Raw genomic sequence first — 18,101 nt, 5'->3', positions numbered from 1 at the left:
ATGGACTGTATAAAATCAGGCCACAGACCAGCATTGGCCTGTGGGCCACAGTTATTAGACTCCTGGAGTGGGCACATATGGAGGATATAATCTTATTATATCAATAAAGTGTGCAAAAGCCAAAAATATTAAAGTTTTTATTACAATACAACTTATTTCAAAATATAAACCTCCCTTCAGATAGAATGAAAGAAACTATTTGCCTTGGCATTGGGGTTAAATTTTCAAGAAGTTGATATAATAATAAAATATCTTGGGCTGAGTATGGTTTAGGGTCTTCATTGTCATCTATTCATGTTGGTATCCCCTGTGAGTTTGACTTTCTTTAGTCTATATTTGTTGATGGAAACAGGAAACTGTTGAGTTATTGTTTCTAATAATAAGACTTTTTCCTTCTTCTCTTTTTTATATTCATGTCATTCTTGTTCCTGCATCATACTTAAGCATGGGAACTCTGTGGGTAGCTGAGCTTTCTACTTCACGGGACCATGTAAGCATGCTGCTCTGGGGGCTTCCTGGAGTCCTCTAAGTTATAGAATGGGAAGCTTGTTTTCGATAACCTCTAAGAACATCCACAATTTCTCCAAAACTATTTTTCTTTTGTTATTCTAAATGTGTATTTTAATGTGATGAAATATAAATAAAAAAATACTAAATGGAGTTTCTCTGAAAATATTCTAAGTCATGCTAAAATCTTATAAATAAAGGATATCTATGACTATGGTATTAGTATCACAGTTGCTCAATAAGAAAGAGTAAAATCAGCTTGATCTCCTTCTTGAAATTCCACTGCAGAGCATGCATTTTTAGTTGAACAGCATCTAATTTCACATGAAATTGATAATTTCTGACCCATGTCTAAAAGAATCTATTTTTACTGGATCCCACATCTGGTATTCTCCCCCAGACTCTTCACGGCTATCCTCACATTTCAGCAACACCAGAGGTTAGCCCAGTCTGAGAGGTCCCAGGCCACACCTGTGTCATCACTCTGAGAGGAATGCAATGCTCCCGAACCTAGGTTGTCATAAAATAAAATGTGCATCTTGGTGGAAAGTGAAGAATTCACTTTGGGAATAATAATTTATCATCAAAAAACATTTTCTCTGATTCAGGCAGTCAACACTCATAGAACCACACGTTTCTTACCCTCTCTCCACTTAATACTGCCCAGTTGATGATTCCAATAATCATCACTTTTACTCTGGTTATTCCCTGTGTTCTGTGGGGACTTGCCAAGGTATAAAGAAGAGAGATAAATGACAGTACCTATGATGGAATATTTTAACTATATATGTAAAACTGTGTTATATATGCAAATGATCATAAATAATTTACACAGTAATAAATCTAGTTAAAAGATTTTAACCATGTTCACAATTGTTTCGGCCTCACATACAGTCATTAGATATCCCTTTGTGTTTCTTTTCCACTTAGAAATGCAATATTATGCTTTTGATATTTAGATGGAGGCTTTATTATCAGAGAAAGGATAAAATATAAACAAGAAGAACTGACTGTAGAGACTATTCATTTATAAAGCTGCATTGCAAAAGTCTTGAGTCACTCAAGTTTTATTTTTGAAAAAAAAAATTAAGTACTATGCCTGTGAAATCTGTGGTTTAGATAGGGAAGTATAGAAAAGAAAAAGTAAAAAAAAATGACATAAATTTAAACTTTGGTAGAGGGAATAATATTCACTTCAGCTATTTAAATCTAGTTCCTCATTCCTGGCTAACCTATGCCCCCTCTCACCCTCACAAACACAAAACAGAATTCTATATTTCAAGAAGGTAAGCAAAGAAAAGTAAATTCGATTAGTTTTAATTAATTTCATTAAGTTAACATTAATTTTAAATATATCAAACTTCTGCTAAATTATAATTACATTTTTGTATCTTATATAATATTTTAAATATTTTTGCATAATAAATGAATACACTCATTACCACATGGCTAAAGAAATTACGATGGGCTGGGAATAGAAGATGTGAGTTTCAGTGTGGTCTGTCTTACCCACTAGCTGTGTGATCTTGGGATATAAATAAATAGAGTGATCAAGAAAATAATTAATTTATTTAGATTTTTTTATTTGTTGTGACAAATACTGTGTGTCCTAGAAGATTTAGCATTGGACTCATTACAAAAAAAGTTTGCCAATTCCTGTTATTATTATGGCATCATAACTAGTGTCAGGATTTTGGTCCTTACTGAAACCCCTTCATTTTGTATTTTGACATCCCTTCATTTTGTATTTTGACCTGTCCTGACATTACAATGTATCCTTGCTCTATTGATATAAATTTGTCTAAGTTTGCTGTTGTTCTTAATACAACAGGTTCCTGTGTCTCCCTACCACACACCTAACTCCCACCTGCCTGTCTGCCAAGGTCTTCAGTTTTAGATTAAATAACTTTAAAACCTCTTCTCATGGATTATCTAACCACTTTACCCAAATGTGAAAGTGAAAATTACATTGTAAAGCAGATAACCATAAAGCAGATCGGAAGCTCCCTGAGGAAACTGTTATAAATGAGATTTGTTTTTCTGAATAAGAAGCCAGCATCAAGTGAAGTAATGATCCAATGTAAAGACATATGCAAATTTTCACGAACAGTTAAAACTATCAAAGATGTATTTTGGAAATATAAGCTTTTAAAACTACAAGGGTCTTTGGAAATAATACATTAAATTTTTCATCTTCAGATGACAAAACAGAGGCCTATATATATATTCTTTTCCAAGATTATATACCATTGTGAAAGTGCTAGTGTTAAAGAATTAATTCCTCCCACTAAATCTCAGAAACCTCAGGACATCAGGAACTGCAGAAAGAAATAGGAAGTCAAGGCACAGAGCTGAAGAATGCTGGTTACCTAGGAAGCCAGTAGACCAGGGGTCCCCAAACTATGGCCCGCGGGCCACATGCGGCCCCCTGAGGCCATTTATCTGGCCCCTGTTGCACTTCTTTCATTGGTAGTCAGTGAGAGGAGCATAGTTCCCATTTAAATACTGGTCAGTTTGTTGATTTAAATTTACTTGTTCTTTATTTTAAATATTGTATTTGTTCCCATTTTTTTTTTTTTACTTTAAAATAAGATATGTGTAGCGTGCATAGGGATTTGTTCATAGTTTTTTTTATAGTCCGGCCCTCCAATGGTCTGAGGGACAGTGAACTGGCCCCCTGTGTAAAAAGTTTGGGGACCCCTGCAGTAGACCTTGTGACTCATTTACCACGGAGCTCTGAATATGCAGATAAACAGCAGTCTTTTTCCCCTCTGGAATAAGACAGTTCAAGATTTAAGGAAACAGGTGATATTGATGGGGAGGCAGGTGGCAGAGTATTAAACATGGATGAACAGCATGGTGAACCAAGCTGTTCTATTCCCCTTGGTTTTAGAGTTCAAACAGCCAGACAAGTATTCCAGGGAGAAAACTAAAACTTTCTTCATGGGAGGTACTGAATGGCTATAGATTATAATATATTGGAGTCTTCCAAGGGGGGAAAATATGCTGTTTACTTTCTAATTATCCTATAGTGGGTATTGGGTACACAATTCCAGATCTTCTGATCAATTTCTTAGTGCCTCACTATTTAGTATAACTGGAAATAGAGGGGTGGCTAGCCATCAAACTGAAATCAAACTAGAAAATATAGAGCAAAAGTAAAATAGGAGCCAGAAGAAAATATTTACAATGTAAAAACAGAACATTTTTTAAGATACAAAGTAAATAAAATTTTAGGAAAAAAAATTAAAAGTACCATTAATAGAATCAACAGAGTAAATTAAGAAATTTATGGTAATTAAAAATCAGGTAAGAATGTAGATTAATAAATTCAAAGATTTAGAAGCTAAAGTTGAGAAAATCTCCCAAAAAGTAGACGAAAAACAGAGGTAGTATTTACAAAAGTTATGAAGTTAAATCATTGATCTAGGAAACTCAAAATTCAGCTAGTAGGAAGCCTCGTAAATGAGAACAGAGAAGAAGGGAGAAAAAGTTATCAGAAACACACATAAGTATAAAATTTTTCCAAACTGAAAAATAAGTATTTTTCTTTTGAAAGCACCTGGATGTTCAGTAAAATTAATATAAAAAACAACTCAAGGATTATCACTGATAAATTTAAGAATACCTGGGAAAAAGAGATAACACATCTTTTATTCACAGAAATACTAGTATAATAATATGTGCTACAAATGGAATTGAATCTTACTATCTTTAGTCAGATGGAAAGTGGATGTATAATATCTTATATGACTTCAAGTATCCAATGTCAGATCAATTATACCTCTGGTTGTTGAAAATGTGTGCAGTTGTAACTAATTAAAATTTTAGTCATTTTTGGAGATCAGTTACCCCAGGTAACAGTATCTGAACCAGTGAATTTTGTGTGGAGTAAATTTGTTAGAGAGTACTCTTAGGAATAACACCTGTGAAAAGAGTGAAGTAGGATTGGCCATAAGGATTGTAACAGAGGCCAGAAAACTCTCAAAGACATTAGGAGTTGGGTTGGCTCCTCAGAGATGTCTCAATTGAGGCAAGAGTGTAAAGCCTTTGTTACTAGCTTTCAACCCAAATGACAACCAATTGTTGGATAACAGCTGTTGTCAGGGAGTGAAGTGTAACTTTGGGATGGGGTACTTTATTGGCTAAGAAAAACTTAAGTTTTACAGTTCCTAGAGACTGAATCAACTGGAAGCCATGAGCAACCAACATTTTCTGAAGCTAGGGAAATGACAATCTTGGTGACACAGCTTACCCCTGGCATTACTCAGATCTATTTGTTTCATATAGTAGTTTACCTCATTTGAAACTGGCTGGTCTATGATTCTCTTTGGTCACTTTTCTTGGGAATTATAACAGGGAAATCTTAGTGGAACAAATCACATCTCTTCCTGCTGCAGCTCATCTTAGGCTGTCATAACTAGTCATTAACTTCCTCCTCTGCTATTTTAGAATTCTCACATGCTTGGTTAGTAATTTCACCAGTATTACCGGTCTACCTAATAGGATTAATAACCTCACTCCTAAGGAGTCAGAGCCTCTGGTTACTATGTTTTTTTCATACTGCTGTGACTGCAACTGTCCATTTATTGTCAATATTGGGCAGGAGAGCAACAAGAGACACCCTGGTAGATGACTTGATTTCCATCTGTTTTCTTCACTGTCTCCACTGGTTAACCACAGTCCTACCTATTACTGCTCTCTGTAAGCTAACGCTTCTTTTGACTGTTATATAGAATATATTGTGACTTGATCCTATTTATTGAGTCTGGTGACTAACATAAGAAAAAAAGTGGATTTTCAAGAGAGCATAAGTTTTCTTGCTAGGCAGAAAGCCTTTGCATTTCTTTTAAATAGGAGTAGTGGGCTATTTATCTAGGACCAAAGGATTCAGAGAAATAGGAGAGTTCAAGATTACTGAGTATGTCAATTTAAATGTGAAAATCTAAGTCTCAGGGTTCCTCTCTTATACGGAGGAGTTGATTATTTAATCTTTTTTGGAATTCTGAAACACTTATATTTCAAATGCAGGCCTGATCTTCAGCATCACCCCCACCCTTCTGTTGCAGAAGATAAGAGTCACTATATATTCTACAAAGGAGGAATTCTGACTCATACTTTACATTTGGTGGTTCATCCCATTAGCTTTTTCTTTTCTTTCTCTAATGAATCCAAGATCTAGCAATGACCAGTTGATTTAATAGTTCTTTTAATTACTAATTTCTCTAAATTTTTCAATTGCTTGAGATAATGCTGAGAATTACAACACTGTTACCAAGGCTAGGTTAAATAGTCAGAAAAATAATTATATGATTATAAGGCTCAGTACAATGTGTTGGAACAGGAACTATTTTACTTGTCAGAAAAAAAAAATTCTGAGTGGGTGGGGATGGATATTACTTGATAACATTAAAGTTAGAAAAAAATTTTAAAAGGGACCAAATTTAGGACATTAATAACTGTTGTATTCTGACAGAAATCTATCTGTTGCAACAATTTCTCAATTTAAGACCACTGGTATCCCCCATAACAAACATATATCCTTAAGATATATTAAAATCAAAATTTTAAGGGGCATAAAGAATTAAGTCACTATCAGAAGTAGCCACCAATAGTACAAAATAGAAGAATTAAGTACACAAAAAATGGAAAAACAGAACAAATTTTAAGAGATTATGAATATTTCAAATTATCAAAAACATAAAAATAAATAAAAGTATAAAATTAAGATATTAAAACAAATACAATGTTTTGGAAAATATCATAATACATATCTATAAGTGAAATATAATATTGAAATAAAGGAAATTTTAAAACCATAAAATATAAATTTTAAAAATAAAATATATTAAAAATTTTTAAACTGAATCATTTAATTGATTAGGAAATTATTACTAATGATGAAGCTAGTAAGCTGAAAAATAAATCAGTGAAAATTACTCAGAGTGTAATAGAAAGAAAAAAAAGGATAAAACTGATTACATAGAGATAAAGGATAAAACTAAAACTTAGAGAAATAAAAGGAGAAAACTGATTATGAAAAATAATAAGACAGATAAAAATGTTAGTGATAAAATGGCAAATAAATATATAGAAAAAAGTTAAGAATTATCAAGAATAATTTGAAAACCTAAATTGTTGCCATTAGAGAAAATAAATAATCAGTTAAAAACCTACTCATTTAAAAATTTCAAAGTTCAAAAGATTTTATATGGGATTTCCACCAAATTCTAAGAGCAGATTATCTTTATATTATAAAAAGAAGGTTCTAGACACTAGGATTAATTGTCTTCAATTTAATCAATTCAATGTATTGCAAACAAAAGTTCTCAGGGATTTTTAATTTTCTTAAGTAAAATTTTATACAGTAGTCCCACAATTTATATAAAAGAACAGAGGAACAAATGGTTTCAAATAATTTGCAAGATGAAAAATTTTGTGATGAACAATATATTGATAGGTTAGGGTCTTCCATCCCAGATAGTGTAACCTATTATAATGTTGTAATTTATATAGTATATTAGTAAAACAGACCAGTAGGTTATCATATAAAGTTTAGAAACAGTGTTCTGGCATGAATTCTAAATTGATGGGGTAAAGTAGGTTATTCAATAAATGTTAGGAGAACTAGCTGCTCATATGCAAGAAAAAATACAGGTAGTTTTAAGTCCACCATTCACAAATGGCTAAAGCCATAGATATTAAAAAAAATTTTTTTAAATAGTAGCAGAAAATAAATAAATATATGTATAGTCTTAGTGTAAAGAAAAATATTTTTAAACAAGGCACAAATCATATAAAGAAATATTAATATAATTAAATATGAAAACTGAGAACCACTTGAAATCCGGCTGAATGGAAGACTTATAACTAAGTAACTAAAGAAGAAGCCAGACTGGTAGGAGGGGAAGAAACTCGGAAGAGGCTGGTCCCACACCTACATGTGGCAGATAAAAATTGGGGAGATAGGTCAGCTGCAGAGGTCTCCTCCGAGGAGCTAATGGTCCAAGCCCTCCACCAGGATCCTCAACTCAGGGTTCCAGTGCCAAGAAAGGAAATTCTCCAAAACTTCTGGCTGTAAAATCCAGTGGGCAATGAGGCTGAGGAAGATCAAGGTCTGATGAAGTCCCAGGCAGTTACTCTTAAAGGGTCTATGCACGGACTTATTCAGACTCACTTTATCTGAGCTCCAGCATTGAGGCAGCAGCTTGAAAGGCATCAGAGACATATGGGGAGGAACTAAATTGTCTGGCATACAAGCAACAGCTGTTTGTGTGTGGGGGGGAGGAAGGGGGAATGGTCAGCTTTCTCCCAGACAGAAGTGCTGGCTAAGGTTATTATTCCTTTGATGAGTCCTTCCCCAAAAGAACCAGCAGGCAGACACCATATCTGAGTATCCATCAACCTGGTTAACAGTGTTTACCCTGCCCTGGTGATTCTCTGAGGCCCTGCCCCACCAAACTTTCTGACCCACCCATACTATTTCCAGTGGCTTTTCCATATGAATGTCCTGTCTTGGCTTATGTTTCAGATTTTTTTCCTAAAATCTCTCAAACAAGCAGCATCTGGCCTCAGTGTGCCCCATACGTCTTGTTACGTGGCCCCAGGCCAGATACTAGCAGTAGCCAGCCTTGATTCAAGCCTGATTCATCTGGATACCTCCAAGCCCACCACAAGTAGCAGCCATTGCAGGTCAGTTTGTAGCTCATACTAGGTAATTCGGGCAGAATTCAGATGGCAGTTGAACCTTGGTCTGTACTCCCAGGAGGCCACAGTGCCAGTGCAGCCAGTGGAAAGCTTCAGGCCACATCAAAGCACCACCACCCAACCACCTCCACAAGTGACACACTCCTGGAACAGACACAGCAGACACCAGAACCCCACTGAAGTAAATCCTGCTCTGTAGGGTGGACCCCTGCACAGCTGATCCTCCACAGTGGTTGGTGGTCAGTCAGTCCTTGCAGATGATTGGCCTGAGGGTAAATCCTTCCTACTGATGTGCCAACAGCAATAAAAGCTCAATTACAAGAGGAGGGGGTACACAGCCCACACAATAGGGTGCATCTCAAGTGTCCAGCTTGGGTAATCAGGGAGACTGTGCCACTGGGCCCTAAAGAGTACCTATTATACCAGGCAATTCTACCAAGCCTAGGAGACATAGCAGCTCTACGTAATACATAGAAACAAACACAGGGAGGCTGCCAAAATACAAAGAGAAAACAAACACACAAACAAACAAAAAACATGCCTCAAGTGAAAGAATAGAACAAAACTCCAGAAAAAGAACTAAACAAAATGGAAGCAAACAATCTGCTAGAAGCAGAGCTTAAAACACTGGTTATAAGGATGCTCAATAAATTTCATGAGAACCTCAATGGCATAAAAAATGATCAATCAGAAAGGAAATATACATTAACTGAAATGAAGAATAATTTACAAGGAATCAACAGTAAAGTACATCAAGCTGAGAACAAAATCAGCAATTTGGAATACAGGGGGTTTTTGGGTTAACACAGTTCTCTTTCTACAACAGTAATGTAATCTGAATTTTGGTGTAAGTCGAAACACACCTCAGTTTAAGTCACTTACCTATCCTAGCACAGTTGTAAAAATCATAATCTAAAACATAAAAACACAACTAAGCCACAGAAAAAGGAAAAAGACATAAATATACTGTACCATAGTAACAGAAAAAATGATAAAAAATTAGTGTAAAAAATTTCTTACCTTTATTCCTGTGGCTGGCTTACACACTGGAAGGGAAATTGCAAGGTGGGAAAGAGTGACCTATTGGGAGGAGGAAGCTGCAGAGTCAGGAGAACCTGCAGGAGGTATTGGAAATGATTCTTCCTGTACTACAGGTGTTTCATCTCAAGAAGCAGCTGATATAGGGGGTACAGGATCTGTTGCAGACCTCTCCACCTTCTTAAAAATTGTTCCAGGTTAGTCTGGAAGGTTGATGACTTCTCTTCCAAAATCTGACTATAACTTTGCAAAGCATCCATAACAATTCTGTAGACCTTACTGAATCTGTCATCACTGGGGTCCTCAGCCTCTACCATAGAAAAACCTTCTGCCTAACCCTTGGTAGTAAATCTCTTGGGTTATGGAGTTTCTACCTTTTCCTCTTCAATCAGTTGCTTCTCCAGTTGAGTGAGGTCCTCCTTTCCATGTAATGCCAGTAGCAAGATTATACACTTTCAAGCATCATTTTTATAGTTCAGGATGCCAGTAGCTCTGTGACATTCATCATGATGACTTTCTTCTTCTTTGAAGCACCACCAACTGAAGACTCTGAATTTTGTTCAGGATACAAAAAGTTGCCAAACAAAGCAACACAAATGGTACACTTGCACCTTTAACAGTCCAAAATGGCATAGCTGAGCATACTAGGGAATGCCAACTCTCTCACTTATATGCCACGTAACTGCATATTCTTCCAGCACGCAACCAAACTAGTTTGCCCACATAGTCCATAAGTACGATACCAATAGCATCAGTAAAAACACTCATGCCTCAAATTTTTTAAAGTTTTTATAGGACTGAGCATTGTAAACTCAAAATGTTGTATATCAAGACTGTCAAAACCCGAGAAAAAAGGAGAAAAAAAAAACTTTTATAAGAAGAAAAAAAAGCCAAATCAGAACATCAAAAAAAAAATCCAAAAAAATGAGGATAGTTTAAGGAGCCTCTGGGGCAACTTGATGAATAGACATACAAGTCCAGGAAGTGGAGAGAAACCCAAAAAGATGAACATGAAGAGGCCAACATCAAGACAGATCATAATTAAACTGCAAAGTGTTAAAGACAAACAAAAAATCCTAAAAGCAGCAAGAGAAAAGCAGTTAGTTACCTTCAAGGGAGCTCCCATAAAATAGCTAATTTCTCGGCAGAAACTTTGCAGGCCAGAAGGGATTGGCAAGAAATATTCAAAGTGATGGAAAAAAGAACCTACAACTAAGATTACTCTACCCAGCAAAGATATTATTTAGAACTGAAAGACAGATAAAAAAACTTCCCAGACAAGAAAAAGCTAAAGGAGTTCATCATCACCAAATCAGTATTACATGAAATGTTAAAGAGTCTTTTTTAAGAAGAAGAAACAAAATAAAAGATAGAAAATATGAATGAAAAATGGCAATAAATACATGTTTATCAAAAACTAAATCTAAAAAAACCAAGATAAATAAACAAGCAGAACAGAAACACACTTACAGATACAGAGAACTTATTGATGGTTACTATATGGGAAGGGGTAGAAAGATAGGTAAAAATGGTGAAGGGAGTAAGAAGTACAAATTTTTAGTTACAGAATAGTCATAGGGTTGGTTATAAAGTATAGCATAGAAAATAGAGCCAATAATACTCTGATAACTATGTATGGTGTCAGATAGGTAGAAGAATTATTGGGATGATCTTTAGTAAGTTATATAATGACTAATCACTGGGGTGTATACCTAAAATTAGCATAATAATGTATGTCAACTATAACTGAGAAATTAAAACTTATATACAATATCTAACATTAGTAATCCTGCTGCTGGTATGATTTGCTCCCAAGGGAAACTTGAAAAAAGTAACCAAGCCATTAAAAATCTCTGAAAATTGTCCTATAGGCATATATAAAATAAAAAATATTTTTTTCCATGAAAATCTAATAGAAGTCAGTAAACATTTTAAAAGTCTTGTATTTGTGGTATTTAAAACAAAATCTATGGCTTTCTTTCCCCCTTCCAGCTCAGCAAGACAGAAATTCCATTCCAGATTGGTATCTATATAACTAAAAATACATGTTCATAGAGATACTTAGATATGCATATGCATCTTAATATAAGTATGAATATGGAAATAGATGTAGATAGATATAAAGAAAAGTAGAAAAACATACATTGGAAAATTAGCTTCAGAATAGTGATTTGGGGAAGGACTACAGAAAGAATATCAGAATGGTTATTAAAAAAGACCTTCATCTGCCCTCCCTCCATGGCATTTATCTGAAAGAAGCAGCAGGAGCAGCAGCTGCAGCCCTACTCCAAGGAGAGGGTACTGTATGTTATTAAGTCTATGTAAGTTTGTAACACAACTGAAAATTGGAGGCAGACAACACCAAACCTAGACTCAACCAGCTCTACAAACAACACACCCAAACACACAGACATAATGAGAAGACAGAGAAATGCAATCCAAATAAAACCACAAGAGAAATCTCCAGAAAAGGACTGAGTGATATGGAAATAAACAAACTGCCGGATGCAGAGTTTAAAATAATAATTGTTAGGATGCTTAGGGATCTTAGAACAACAAAGGATGGTCATTATGAACACCTAAATAAAGAGATAGCAAGTATAAAAAAGGACATTGAAATATTAAAAAAGAATCAGTCGGAGATGACAAATACAATATCAGAAATGAAGACCACAATGAAAAGAATTAAAAGCAGAATGGATGAAGCTGAGGATTGAATCAGTGAGTTAAAGGACAAGATGAACAAAAGCACAAAAGCAGAGCAGAAAAAGAAAAGAGACTCAAAAAGTCTGAGGAAACTCTGAGAGAGTTCTATGAAAACTTGAAGAGAGCCCTGGCCAGTTGGCTCAGTGGTAGAGCGTTGGCCTGGTGTGCGGAAGTCTCAGGTTCGATTCCCAGCCAGGGCACACAGGAGAAGCACCCATCTGTTTCCCCACCCCTCCCCCTCTCCTTCCTCTCTGTCTCTCTCTTCCCCTCCCGCAGCCAAGGCTCCATTGGAGCAGAGATAGCCCAGGCGCTGCAGATGGCTCTTTGGCTTCTGCCCCAGGTGCTAGAGTGGCTCTGGTCGCAACAGAGCGATGCCCCGGAGGGGCAGAGCATCGCCCCCTGGTGGGCAGAGCATCGCCCCCTGGTGGGTGTGCCGGGTGGATCCCAGTCGGGCGCATGCGGGAGGCTGTCTGACTGTCTCTCCCGGTTTCCAGCTTCAGAAAAATACACACACACACACACACAAAACTTGAAGAGAAATAACATCTGCATCATAGGGGTTCCTGAAGAAGATGAGAAAGAACAAGGGATAGAAACTTTATTCAATCAAATCATAGCTGAAAACTTCCCTAAATTGATGCAAGGAAGGGTCTCACAAGTTCAAGAAGCACAGAGAACTCCATTAAAGAAAACCCCAAAAAGACCTACTCCAAGACACATCATAATTAAAATACCAAAGCTAAGCAATAAAGAGAAAATATTAAAAGCTCCTAGAGAAAAGAAGGCTATCACCTACAAAGAAGCCCCCATAAGGATGACATTCGACTTCTCAACAGAAACACTTGAGGCCAGAAGGGAATGGCAAGAAATATTCAAAGTAATGCAGAACAAGAGCTGACAACCAAGAATACTTTATCCAGCAAGGCTATCATTTAAAATTGAAGGAGAAATAAAAAGCTTCCCAGACAAAAAAACAACTCAATGAATTTATTACAACCAAACCAATGCTGCAGGAAATGTTAAGGGGCCTGTTGTAAACAGATCAAAGTGGGAAAAGAATATAGCAATAAAGGAATACAGCTTTAAAGAATAAAATGGCAATAAACAACTACATATCAGTAATAACCTTAAATGTAAATGGATTAAATGATACAATCAAAAGACATAGGGTAGCTGCATGGATAAGAAAACAGGACCCATACATAGGCTGTCTACAAGAGACACACCTTAAAAAAAAAGATGCACATACACTGAAAGTAAAAGGATACAAAAAATATTTCATGAAAATGCAAATGAAAAAAAAAAAGCTGGGGTAGCAATATTTATATCAGACAAAATGGACTTTAAAACAAAGACTATAGTAAGAGATAAAGAAGGTCACTACATAATGATAAAGGGAGCAATCCAACAGAAAGATATAACCATCATAAATATTTACATAGCTATTATAGGAGCACCTAACTATATAAAGCAGACTTTGATGGATGTAAAATGCAAGATCAACAGCAATACTCTAATAGTTGGCTATTTCAATACCCCACTAACATCACTAGATATATCCTCAAGAAAGAAAGTTAACAAAGAAACAGCAGACTTAAAGGATATACTAGATCAACTTGATTTAATAGGTATCTTTAGAACCTTTCACTCTAAGGCAGTAGAATATACATTCTTTTCAAGTGCTAATGGTACATTCCCTAAGATAGACCACATGTTAAGACACAAAAGCAGTCTCAGCAAATTTAATAAGATTGAAATCATATCAAGCATTTTCTCTGATCACAATGGCATAAAACTAGAAATCAACTACAACAGAAAAACTGAAAAATACTCAAAAACATGGAAACTAAATAGAATCTTATTAAATAATGAATGGGTTAACAATGAAATCAAAGAAGAAATAAAAAAAATTCCTAGAAACAAATGATAATGAGCAAACAACAACTCAAAATTTATGGGACACAGCAAAAGCAGTTTTGAGAGGAAAGTTCATAGCACTACTGGCATTTCATAAGAAGCTTGAAAAAGCTCAAATAAACAACCTAATTATTCATCTACAAGAACTAGAGAAAGAACAGTAAGTAAGGCCCAGAGGTAGTAGAAGGAAGAAAGTAATAATGATCAGAGTGGAAATAAATGACATAGAAGTTAAAGAAACAATATAGAGGATCAATGAAAATAAGAGCTGGTTCTTTAAAAGGGTAAACAAGATTGATGAACCTTTAACAAGACTCACCAAGAAAAGAAGACAGAGGATTCAAATAAATAAAATTAGAAATGATTGTGGAGAAATAACAACTGACATAACAGAAATACAAAATATTGTAAGAAAATACTATGAAGAACGGTATGCCAAAAAATTAAACAACCTAGGTGAAATGGACAAATTCCTTGAAACATATAATCTTCCAAAAATCAATCAGGAAGAATCAGAATACCTATAACAGATCAATTACAATAAAAAGATCAAAACAGTTATCAAAAAGCTCCCAAAAAACAAAACTCCTGGACCCAATGGCTTCACTGGTGAATTCTACCAACCATTCAAAGAAGAACTAACTCCTATCCTTCTCAAGCTATTTCAAAAAATTCAAGAGGAAAGAAGTCTTCCAAGTTCCTTTTATAAGGCAAGCATAATTCTGATTCCAAAACCAGGCAAAGACAACACAAAGAAAGAAAATTATAGGCCAAATCCCTGATGAATTTAGATGCTAAAATCCTCAAGAAAATATTAGCAAAGCGGATCCTGTAATACATGAAAAAAATCATACATCATGATCAAATGGGATTTATTCTGGGGAGGCAAGGATAGTACAACATTCGTAAATCAATTAATGTAATTCATCACATAAACAAAGGGAAGGAGAAAACCACATGATAATTTTAATAGATGCAGAAAAAGCATTTGATAAAATCCAGCACCCATTTATGATCAAAACTCTTAACAAAGTGGGAATACAGGGAACATATCTCAACATGATAAAGGCCATCTATGACAAACCCACAGACAATATTATAATTAATGGAGAAAAATTAAAAGCCATTCCCCTAAAATCAGGAACAAGGCAGTGGTGCCCCCTTTTACCACCCTTATTCAACATAGTACTGGAAGTCCTAGCTATAGCAATCAGACAAGAAGAAGAAATAAAAGGCATCTAAATTGGAAAAGAAGTAAAATTATCATTATTTGCAGATGATATGATACTGTATATAGATAACCCTAAAGTCTCAGTCATAAAACTACTGGACCTAATAAACGAATTCAGCAAGGTGGCAGGATATAAAATTAATACACAGAGATCAAAGGCATTCTTATACACGAACAATGAACTGTCAGAAAGAGAAATAAGGAAGTAGTCCCCTTCACTATTGAAACAACAACAACAAAAAGTACATAGGAGTAAATTTAACCAAGGAGGTTAAAGACTTGTACTCAGAAAATTATAAAACATTGATAAAAGAAATCAAGGAAGACACAAACAAGTGTAGGCATATACAGTGCTCATGGTTAGGAAGAATAAACATCATTAAAATGTCTATATTACCCAAAGCAATTTATAAATTCAATGTAAAACCAATTAAAATACCAATGACATACTTCAAAGATATAGAACACATATTCCAAAAATTTATATGGAACCAAAAAAGAACAAGAATAGCCTCAGCAAGCTTGAAAAAGAATGGAGGTATCACACTTCCGGATATCAAGTTATACTAGAAGGCCATTGTACTCAAAACAGCTTGGTACTGGCATAAGAACAGACATATAGATAAATGAAACAGAACAGAGAACCCAGAAATAAACCCACATCTTTATGGACAATTGATATTTGACAAAAGAGGTAAGAGCATACAGTGGAGTAAAGACAGTCTCTTTAACAAATGGTGTTGGGAAAACTGGACAGCTACCTGCAAAAAAAAAAATGAAACTAGACCACCAACTTACACCATTCACAAAAATAAACTTAAAATGAAAAAGGACTTAAATGTAAATTGTGAAACCATAAGTATCCTAGAAGAAAACTTAGGCAGTAAGCTCACTGACATCTATCGCAGCAATATCTCTGCTGAATTATCTTCACAGGCAAATGAAATAAAGGACAGGATAAACAAATGGAACTATATCAAACTAAAAAGCTTTTGCACAGCTAAAGACAATATAAACAGAATGAAAAGAGAAATCACACAATGGGAGAACATATATGACAATACATCTGATAAGGGATTAATAATAAAAATTTATAAAGAACTTGTAAAACTCAACACCAGGAAGACAAACAATCCAATCAAAAAATGGGCACAAGAGGCCCTGGCCAGTTGGCTCAGTAGTAGAGCGTCGGCCTGGTGTGCAGGAGTCCTGGGTTTGATTCCCAGCCAGGGCACACAGGGGAAGCACCCATCTGCTTCCCCACCCCTTCCCCTCTCCTTCCTCTCTGTCTCTCTCTTCCCCTCCTGCAGCCAAGGCTCCATTAGTGCAAAGTTGGCCTGGGTGCTGAGGATGGCTCTATGGCCTCTGCCTCAGGCGCTAGAATGACTCTAGTTGCAACAGAGTGATGCCCCAGATGGGCAGAACATCGCCCCCTGGTGGGCATGCCAGGTAGATCCTGGTTGGGCTCATGCGGGAGTCCGTCTGACTGCCTCCTTGTTTCTAGCTTCAGAAAAATACAAAAAAAAAAAATGGCACAAGAAATGAATAGACATTTCTCCAAAGAGGACATACAGATGGCCAACAGACAAATGAAAAAATGTTCAACATCAGTAATCATTAGAGAAATGAAAATTAAAACCACAATGAGATACCACCTCACACCAGTCAGAATGGTGCTCATTGACAAAACAACGCACGATAGGTGCTGGCGAGGATATGGAGAAAGGGGAACCCTCCTGCACTGCTGGTAGGAATGCAGACTGGTGCAGCCACTGTGGAAAACAGTATGGAGATTCCTCAAAAAATTAAAAATGTAACTGCCCTTTGACCCAGCCATCCCATTTATAGGAATGTATCCCAAGGACACCAAATCACCGACTGAAAAATTATAAATGCACCCCCAGGTTTATGGCAGCATTGTTCACAATAGCAAAGATCTGGAAACAGCCCAAGTGTCCGTTAGTGGATGAGTGGATTAAAAAGCTGTGGTATATATATGCAATGGAATACTATGGGGTATGAAAAAAAAAATTACCTTTTGCAACAATACGGAGGGACCTGGAAACTGTTGAGTGAGATAAGCCAGGCAGAGAAAGAAAAATATCATATGACCTCACTCATTTGAGGAATCCAAGGAATAATTAGAACTGAGGAATGGAATTGAGACAGAGTAGGGATCAAAGGGACCAGAGGAAAAGAGGACAGAAGAAAAGAGGATGATAGGATGGGATAAACCTGAAGGGAAGGGGGAGGGCGCTATAGGGAGGGGGGCAAGGGAGATGTTGAGGGGAATGGGGAAGAGTGGGGATGATTCAGGGTGACCCTAGAATCTATGTAAACACAATTAATTAAATTAAAAAAAGACCTTTGTGCTATTGTATTTCTTTTTATTAAAAAATATGCATATTGGCAAAATATGAAGTTTAAAAATCTGAGTCTCTCTATGGGAAATACTAAGCAATTTTGTAAAATAGAATTCTATATTTTTCTGTATTTAAAAACTTTCAATGTGAAAAGAGGAAATTATGTTTAAAAAATAAAAATCAAACAATAAATAATCAAAGTAGAGAATTGTGAAGATCTATCAGAGTATGTAATCATGTGAAATCTTAGGTTGTGTTATTATAAATTTAAATGAGGGAAAATAATATTTCTATAGAGTTTTTAATCATAGAATAATCTGTGGCATTATCTTCAGTTATGAATTTTATATTTTAAAAGATCCTGAAATCTTAAAGAATATGTATAATCTCAAATGACCAGTAAATGCTATAGAAATCACATTTAAAAATAGTTAAAGAAACTGTGGACATTCAGCTTGGGCAAAATAATTTTGGTGCCGGGTTTGAGTCCAAATATATATATATATATTTTGTATTTTTCTGAAGCCGGAAATGGGGAGAGACAGTCAGACAGACTCCCGCATGCGCCCAACCGGGATCCACCCGGCACGCCCACCAGGGGCCACGCTCTGCCCACCAGGGGGCGATGTTCT

The sequence above is a fragment of the Saccopteryx bilineata genome, chromosome 2 (assembly GCF_036850765.1).
Source record: "Saccopteryx bilineata isolate mSacBil1 chromosome 2, mSacBil1_pri_phased_curated, whole genome shotgun sequence".
Lineage (NCBI taxonomy): Eukaryota > Metazoa > Chordata > Mammalia > Chiroptera > Emballonuridae > Saccopteryx > Saccopteryx bilineata.
The sequence above is the reverse complement of the archived record's forward strand: the minus strand, read 5'-3'. Positions refer to the sequence as shown.